The 7,861-nt window shown below is 37.3% G+C and overlaps 1 pseudogene across 3 annotated transcripts in view; it reads left to right on the top strand.

The window, feature by feature from the left end:
* Positions 1-4,256: 4,256 nt before the first annotated feature.
* Positions 4,257-7,861, top strand: part of LOC144446541 (histamine H2 receptor pseudogene) — a 29,865-nt pseudogene continuing 26,260 nt past the window's right edge. For all 3 annotated transcript variants that reach the window (XR_013481964.1, XR_013481962.1, XR_013481963.1), the window contains exon 1: positions 4,257-4,450. The product of XR_013481964.1 is annotated as a histamine H2 receptor pseudogene, transcript variant X3 (transcript). The remainder of the gene's footprint in view (positions 4,451-7,861) is intronic.

Below are 7,861 nucleotides of genomic sequence, written 5' to 3'. Positions count from 1 at the left end.
AAGTATCCTACTTCAAGTGGACAAAGTTTTCCCGAATGAAAATAGTAAAATTTGGAGCAGCTGGCGTAAATAACACACGAAAACCTAAATCTCCATATTTGATCACAATCATAATGACGTTCATGAGTCAACACATATCACATGCCTTCGATTCGTTGATGGTTTCTGTAACTACCCGTATAATTTAGTATGTCCGATCACGCACCATTGAACGCTTTTCTCAATAAGTCAGCCACTTTGACGTGACAGCTAACGTACTTCTAGTATTTAAATGACTTCTGAATAACACTGTAATGGTGAGATACGTTGATGAATAAACCCCGCACAACTCTCATTACAACATAAAAAACTAAAATTCTTGATTTGTAACTCGGTTCACTGTAGTAACCTAGCTGTAGTCTGTGAAGTACCAAATGGAGATCGGGATTGGTGACTGTCTATCTGTTTGTTTGTTCGATCGTCATTCGTATCAACTTGGGAACTGGGGTGGGGTGGGCTGGGGTGGGGTTGGGAATGATGAGGGGTAGAGGGAGGTTGATGAGGGGTAGGTGAGTGTTTGGTACATATGGATGGATGTTGGAAGGGAAGGGAGAATGCTGGGTGTTGGGCTGACAGTCGGCAATCGTAAGTTCTTCAGTTTTGTATGGTACTGAGCTGTTAAATTGTTGGCAGGACACCAAAATACCCTACATATGGCGTTCTATATCCTACAAAAATATTAATAAATATAATTATAAAATATACAATCTAAACACCTACAAGAATGAAATAAAAAGCATGAGAGACTGTCGACAGTCTATCGCTGATGGACTATGCATGTGTCTCATGAGATGAGGCTGAATTTAGGTGGATGGATGCTAAATTGGGATGGAGGTTAGGGTGTTGATGAGGGGATTGTGATGGGCATTGGGTGATGTTTTTATACGGGTTGAATGAGAGTTTAGAAGGGTGAAAATGTAGAGCCGAGTTGTTGTAACTCTCTACTAACACCACCACCGCCACCGCCGCCTCCACCACCACCACCACCACCACCACCACCACCACCACCACCACCACCACCACCACCACCACCAACAACAACAACAACAACAACAACAACAACAACAACAAAAACAACAACAACAACAACAACAGCAATTCATAACCATATCCCCTTAGTTTGATCACTAAATGTTACATTCCGACGCTTTTAACAGCAGCCTCAGCTTTAGAATGAAAAAATGAAAAAAAAAACGTTATCCGAACCAGTGTTACACTTTTTAATTACATGTATGTTGGGGTTCATGTACTCAAAAATAAACTATGGCATCAAATTAAGTGAAATTGACTAATTTCTTTATATCCTACAGAAATAAGAACAAAAGAAATACATTCAGCTGGCAGAAAGGTAAACAATTAAGTCGAATAAAATACACATTTCGAAGTATTGAATGAGAGGCTAAAAATCGTACTACACTAGTTTCAAGTTGAATAAACTAATTGAGTATGGCTACTTGATACGTTGAGTATACTTACATTGTAATCAAAACTCAGTGACTGCTATTGTTCTTTATTCAATCGAAAAAATAGTTGACAAAGTGAATCTAAATATTAGGTACATTATTGTTGTATTGTGGTCTGTATAATTTTAGACCATCGGTTCATAAAAAGCATACATATGAATTTATATTAACGCAATACGCTATTCCATCCATTACGATTCAGCCCAGTATGCACCTTAGAAATGCCGGGGTCTAGAGCTTTTGTTGTTACTGCAAACACCAACACATATATTCCCAGTTCAAGCCAGGAAAATAATGAGGGGGCAACATGTAATTCTTTTAAATTCGTAACACAAAAAAGATCTAAATCTTCATCCATATTTGACATCAAATGGCCTCTAAAATTTTTGTTAACTTCATAGAAAAATTTGGATTTACATTTCCACCACCACCACCACCACCACTGCATCCCACAGACACGTGAGTATTGTGTTAGTCTAAGTAAACCAACCATCTATTCACTACCATCCTTCTTCCTCACAAAGTGATTTCAATAGCGCTTTCTTCAACAACACCATGAGACGGTATTAGTTCAAAATCTTCAACATGGTCATTGTTTACGTCACAACGCTTCAGCAGTGTGCGTCACAGTTATCTGTACGTCTTCAAACTTCAAAGACCTTCGACCACTCGATTACGTCAACACGTAGACACCTGTACTTTTCCCCGCGTGTTCTCTTTTCTGGGTCGATTCGTATTTCATTTTTTGGTATTGATGAGTTTTCGTCACATTTACCCCAATCCCCAGTAGTGCGCGTACTTGTAAGCTGCAGAATGAAGCTGTATATCAAACTAGTCAAAGGCAACCACTGCTGTTAACAATAACATAGCTAGCCTATCTACGTAACTGGATCTGTTGCGCTTCTTTCACTGTATGGTAAATTTAAAACAAAATGAAATAAAAAAAGAAGTACTGCGCAATCACACATCAGCCGACGTAGACACGCTAGTGCTTGGCGGTTCAGAAATCAAATAAGTCCCGAATAATTTTCTAAGTTCCACTTGGAATAACTCTTAAAAAGCATTGACAATATTCTGTGTGAAAGATACTCCGCAAATGTTTCTTTGCAAACTTTGGTGAAAATGTAGAATCTCTATTTTAGTAAAAACACTTGAATTAATTCGTCCTTCTCATAGTAAGGTCAAGTGCCTGAGTAATTTTAATTTCTTAGTATTGGAATCTGCTCTGTTGCTCTCCGTTTATTTTTTTGAAGTAGGTCAATTAATGTCCTTTTATACTAAGGAAGGATTCCACATTTGGAAGCGAAACAGAGAATACTACTCATCATATATACTATATAATATAATATATATATTCGAATAAATCTGTACTGATTGTATGATATTATATTAACAACCATGTAATGTATTGTAAAAGAATTAATTCCTCCATTCATTGATGGAATGCAAGCAGTTGAAAGAACCCAATAAAGATTTTCTTCAAACATATAAACGTTACCCTATGACAACAATAACATCATCATCATCATCATCATCATCATCATCATCATCATCATCATCATCATCATCATCATCATCATCATCAACAACAACATCAACAACAACAACAACAACAACAACAACGACGACAACAACGACGACGACGACGACGACGACAAAACACAACAGCAATAAAAACAGCACAAAACTAACAACAACGAAAATGACAAAAACAACAATAAAAAATATTACAGCATCAACGATAATAACACAGACAAACAGTGTCGATACGTCATAAAAAACAGCACGCCATCACTACCAGCAATTCATCAACAAAATACAACGGTGTCAAGATGGACATGCTACCATAGACCCTACACGTGTAGGGTCTATGATGCCACCAACATACCACAGTCATCGTTATTCTAGTACGGATTCGAACTAAGACGTAACAATCTGTTCCACATGCCTGCGACAGCTATATTCATAGATCTCTCGATGGATACGAGTTGTAATTAAATAGAAAGAGTGTGTTACTTTGACTAATTGTACAGGTCACTCTCAAGACTACCAATATTTGCTGTAATCTTTTCTACTCTTTTAAATTCGAACGCATTGTTCGCCCATACCAGAACAGGGTACTATAGAAAGAAAGCGAACGCTTGTTTTCATAGTAAACACACGGTTTATAGTTGAAGACAAAGCCAAAGTTGGTTAAGTAAGCATTTAAAAAGCGTAACCGAGTGGTCATCCAGCGATTCAAATATTGGTATGCGTGCGTTGTTTCTATAGCTACAGGGGTACACATCGAGAAAGGCGATAAATCTATGGCAATATTTGGAATACTTTGGAGGGTTGACATGTGCGACCACGGGAGAAAAGCTAACATGCACCGAAGTCCAAAATTAAACCAAGTTTCAGGTCTGGTGATTGACAATAGATTAACCAATTGGCTATTGTTTTAATGATCTTGAATATCCAAAACATGGCCAGCCAACATTGCCAACGATGTTAGTGTTAGGAATGTACCAATTTATTACGGGGATGTACACAGAACCAGAATGTGCTAGCTAGTTCAATATACTCCATTGGTACAATATTTACACTTTCTTTACTCCTGCGATCTTCCAGGGAATTTTCTACAGGATTTATAATGTTTTAATTACAAGTTATGCACTATTTTAGGTGAAACATTTAATGCAGATACATTCTTTCGCACCTGTCTCTCTATCAGTGTGTCGGCCTCCCCTGTTCTCAAATAGTACGACCCCTAAATCCCACGATCGTCTGTCTCTTCAGTGTGTGCGTGGATAAATTGTCTCTTTATAACATCAGGGAAAGCTCCCGTCATACGCAGGTCAGATCAAGTTGATATGGCATCAGAGGACCTGTGATGTTTTTATAACAGGCACGGTGTATCCCAGTGATCAGATGAAGGAAGGGACATCACCGACTGAGTCGAGCAAATGGTACGTAACTACACATGCTAGGTTCGTGTAGTACTAGTAGTAGTATTACAAACTATACCACTTCACAGACAACTAGTTGTATTGTACAGGGTATCTCTTTCAAACACTGGGGAGATTGTTTCATCCAGACACAAGAATTGCCCAGGAGAATTCTACGTTAACTATTTTCAAAAAGTTATAAACGGAGCGGTGTAGCAGCTTTCACAGTTTCTTTATATTTACATGCATGCGTGTCGTCTTTCCACGTACATTGTAATGACGTCTTCGTGCTTCATACCGTCATCCCCGTATCTGAAAGTTGTTACTCGTAATCCGTTTAATAGTTTGTGACAACGTGTAAACACTTTGACGAACGCTTAATCCGACGGGTTTATGTTCATAAGTGGACCATGTTACACGGAGACCGACATTTTGATAAAGAATACCGCCGCTAAAATCAGACTTAAATGGCACAGCAGTCGTGTTTTGTTCCGCTCACTCGAGCTTTCGAAGAGTTTAAAAAAAAAGTGCTGTGGTGTACACACTATTTGCTAGGAAGTAGCGCTTGTGTTGTATCGATATTTGATATCTTTAAACAACCGTTTGGCAGAGAAAGAATGCTGTTACCTTACACGTTGATCATACACAAATAAAAAGCATTGCAGATGAGATGTCTGACTGCTGTTGGCACCCAACACAATGTTTAATACGACTCGTAACGCTTTTCCGAGCATAAAAAATACCAAATTGGTCTTATTCCTCGAGCCAGTCTCTAATTTGAGCTCTCAATACGAATTGCTTTGCTATTTGTTTTTTATATTTATTTTACTGTGTATTTCAATGCCAAAAGAGACCGTGGAATTAAAACGTATGAAAAAACATGTATACAAAGTAATCCTATGCCGAACAACATGGTCACTCATCGACCGCGTGTTGTTTTTATCGACCTATATTTTTTTTCAACGTAGTTTTTCATCACTAGTGAACAATTCCTGGCGATGATAAGGTTTTTATTTTCATTAAGAAAGTTGACAGTTTTCTACTCTAAATAACTCTTAATGGCAGCTGAGAGTGACAGGTAGACGAATAACATTGCATAGTTTTTCCTCCCGCCTATAAAAGATAAAAACAAACATAAAAAGGGAACATTCATATGATCATTGCGAAATCGATAACTGTCATCGTAAAGTTCAACACCCCTTTCGACAGCCACATGACCCATGACCTCTACGCTGAGTCGGTCAACGAGAGCGAACACCATATATTGCATGGTGAATCTGAATACGATCCCCGGGTACATTCTATGCAGTTGGTATGTTATTATAAAGATATTTTAGATTGTTAGATAGTGGATTTTATTGGCGTTTTTGTTCCTAGAGTAATGCTTTTAAACTATTATTGTACCCCTTTAAGGGTGGGATTGAGACACAGGGGAATCAAATTCTATGCATCCGTGGTTCTTGAATTGAACAAATTGTACGTGCTTCCACATAACAAACCCGCTAAAGTAAATTTACACACATTCTTACGCTCGCTTTGTCATCCATAGGGCGACGTATTTCTGGTAAATAATCCCTTTTGATATGCAAGAGTTCGAAACAAGAAACCCTACTTTCTATCACAGACACTGTGTTTTCGCTATGCCCTGAAGTGGACGGTACTCAGCTCTGGAAGTCAGAAGGGTTAACTCTGTTAGAGCGCAGAAGGTCGAACACAGACAATCTTGATTTGGTGTCTGTCAAGCTTGTTCGCAGTCTTTGCCCTGTGTAGTACAGTTACTCTTAGCACACCCTCACCGAGTTCCTGGGTGTCCATCTACATCTTGTAGATTGCGATTGCGTCATTCGCAAACCATCAGTACTTCTGAACAATAAGACATGGCATATATATATATATACACCCAATGTCCCTGTATATATCAATAACGTTAACATATGTAAACAATATGTGTTTATTAGTTACATAAAAATTATTGCAGACAACTGGAGTTACCTTTTAAAAGTTTGACAAGTACGAACAACAGGTGCATAAACATGATATAAATCAGGGTTTGTACGGAATATTATGTCATAGTACACGCGACAATATATATATGTATATGTATATGTATATATATATATATATATATATATATATATATATATATATATATATATATATATATATATATATATATAGTATAACTGTGTGATCACGACCTATTACTTAGTACATTGTTGTATATTGTGCAATTCGCGCCAATACGTAACTTCGTCGTTTTTGTCTCAATGGCTATGAATAGCATCACACAGTATAGAATGGACGACATGTTATCTAAGACTTGTCAAACTGTAGGGTGTCTGATAATACTAGTAACTTAACTCAGATCTTTACCTTTGTTTTCCAGCTAGTGATATTTCGTAATTACCATAATTGGTTTCACCGACCAAAATTATTTTATATACCATTACAAGTACGCACTTTTTGAGTGGCATCTTCTTGTACTTTTTTTTGTGTGTGTGCTGGGAATGACTCCCAGCTGTTTTATTTCTACAGACGAATACACGTAGACACATGACACATTTCTACAGAATTCCCGTACTCTTACCTCCAAAGGGATGGGCCGCAGGAATGGGGTCTCTTTTTCACTGACCTCAGGTTGAGAAAGATATTCAGGATGGTAAAAAGTAAAATCCAAGCCCTTATAATTATAAATAATTGCAAGTAAACAAATCTGCCTTTTATGTAACTTGTTAGGCAGGTTTACAAAACCATGTAGTATTATGATTTTACATAAAATTCATGATCGCGTCAGAAAATACTAAGCTTAGGTTTTTTTCATAGGCTTTAATGTAAGAAAATATGTCCCCTTTTCTTAGATATGGTATGACAACACATAATATTCACTGTATACATTGCGCGGAGTCTTCCCCTTACCGTGACGGTTCCCATGGAGTCAGTCAGTTTTATCTGTCTCTTTGAAAATTGTACTAAATTAATGATGCTAGCACGTAATTGCATATCAGATATATTTGATAACAATGATGTAATATATACGCTTATTTCATAATTTAGTACTTCTGTTTATTTATTTATTTATTTATTTATTTATTTATTTATTTATTTATAAAACGGCAGTGCATCCAGTATGTGGGTTTTCATGCAATTGCTAACTTGTCGGAAAATTAGTTTATTCCAATGATGAATCGACCATCAATTGTTTTTTTACAGTAATGAGCAACCCATTATGTATTTCGATTTCCTTTCGTCGGTTCTAGTTTCTGGACGAGAATTGCAGTCATACGTAGACAAATTTTAAATGCACACTTTGTAGTTTCTTTGTCGTACGCACCATGTACTACATCTCGTCACGCCATGTGTTACCTAACGAGCCGTATTGTTGAACGGAAATTCACCCTTCACAACTATCCTTTCAAATCAGCCAACGAATTG

The sequence above is a fragment of the Glandiceps talaboti genome, chromosome 15, assembly GCF_964340395.1.
Source record: "Glandiceps talaboti chromosome 15, keGlaTala1.1, whole genome shotgun sequence".
Taxonomy (NCBI): Eukaryota; Metazoa; Hemichordata; class Enteropneusta; family Spengelidae; genus Glandiceps; species Glandiceps talaboti.
Note: the sequence above shows the minus strand (reverse complement) of the source record. Positions and strands in the feature narration are given on the sequence as shown.